Raw genomic sequence first — 1,711 nt, forward strand, 5'->3', positions numbered from 1 at the left:
AGAGACAGGGTTTTGCCATGTTGGCCAGGCTGGTCCCCAACTCCTGACCTCAGGTGATCCTCCTGCCTCGGCCTCCCAAAATGCTGGGATTACAGGTGTGAGCCACTTCTCTTGGCCCAGAGCCACTTTTAAATGGTGGCTGTAAGTATCAAATGAGAATGTAGATGTGGAAATTGGTGGAAGAGGCTGGAGTAGGGGCCTGACTGGGCCCTGTTGCCTGCCCCACTTCCTTTCGCGGCCCCCACATCCTCCTCCCAGTCTTCTGCACCAGTGACACCAGCCTACCTTCAAGTCTTCCCTCCTGACACGGCCTTTGCAACTCCTGTTCCCTCTGCCCTTTCCCCTTCTTTTCCAGCAAAGTGATTTTCCTACTTAGCCTTCAGTCCTCAGTTCTCATGGTCTTTCCTATGGAGGCTCTTGCTCTATCTCTTCTCTCTCTACCCCCAGCCTTTCTTTCTCCTCTCTCTTTCTCCACTCTCTCCCCTCTTTCTCTGTCTCTCTTGTCTTTCTCTTTCTTCTCTCTCTCTCTCTCTGTTGGTCTCAGGCTAAGGTCATCATGATTTCTAAAGGGCCGGCCTGATGTCTGGGCCCCCATCCTGGAGTCTGTTGAGCTTATACTGCTCGTACCTGATCCCCCCCCCCACCCATGAGCACATGATGCTCCATTTATTGTGTGCCTACTGTGTGCCTGGCCGTGGGGTAACCCTTGGTGGAAGGAGGCTATAATGTCACTTTGCAGATGAGGAAACTGACCCGAGAGGGAAGGCAGTTTCCAGGTGAGGCTGGAAGGTGGTGGGTTCCCACTGGGGGAGGTATGTGCAGACACGAGTCCACATGGCAGTCCTGGGATGCACAGATGGGGACCCCAGGACCAATGGGGGAGCAGTGTGGGCCCCAAGAGCCTTTGGTGGCTCTGAGGAGCCCCACAGTGGGGTCTTGGAGGATGAGGATGAGGGGTGGGTGCTGGGGGCCAGCGTGGGCTTGAAGCTCTAGGGTGAGTGTGGCAGGGTGTGGCTGGGGATATGCAGCATGATAAGCATGAGGGAGGTCTGATAAGCAACCTGGACTTTATTCACAGGATGGCCTGGGAGGCTCCCGGCAGGGGAAGGGCTTGGTCAGGCCTTCTAGAAATATTCCTCAGGCTGCTGGGAAGGGTGGATTGTGGTGGCTGGAGGGGCAGGAGGCGGCCCTGTGGGCAGAGGCAGGATGACAGGTCTGGATGGAAGGGTGGCAGCCATGGGCAGTGGGGAGAAGGGGGTTGTTTGGGGGTGTCCTGGCTCCTGGTTTTGGGGCTCCTGGAGGGACGTGCTGTGCGAGGTGCTGGTGGGGAAATGCCACTAATGCTGTCTCCCAGCTCACTGGTGCCAGAGGAGGCCACGCAGGATGGGCAACGGGGTGACCAGTGGGATGGCTTTTAAGTGTGCAGCAGTAAAAGTTCATGATAAAAGTGAAACCCGGGGTGAGGAGAGGTGTGGCGCTTAAAAAAAAAAAAGTGAAACTCAGGCCGCCTCCTACGCCACTCCTGAAGGAGCTGGGTCCTAACGCCTGTCCATCCCTGTGTCCCCCGTGCCCCCCCAACCCCCTCCCCCAACAACCACTGCTTCTTGAGCTCTTCCTTCTTTTCCAGCTTTTTCGGCTCTCTTAGCTGCTGCCCTGGGAGCCAAGAGAACCTGGCTCCGCCTGTGCCCGCACAGTCTCCCCTGCCATCTGC

The sequence above is a fragment of the Cebus imitator genome, unplaced genomic scaffold, assembly GCF_001604975.1.
Source record: "Cebus imitator isolate Cc_AM_T3 unplaced genomic scaffold, Cebus_imitator-1.0 Scaffold388, whole genome shotgun sequence".
In the NCBI taxonomy this organism is placed as follows: Eukaryota; Metazoa; Chordata; class Mammalia; order Primates; family Cebidae; genus Cebus; species Cebus imitator.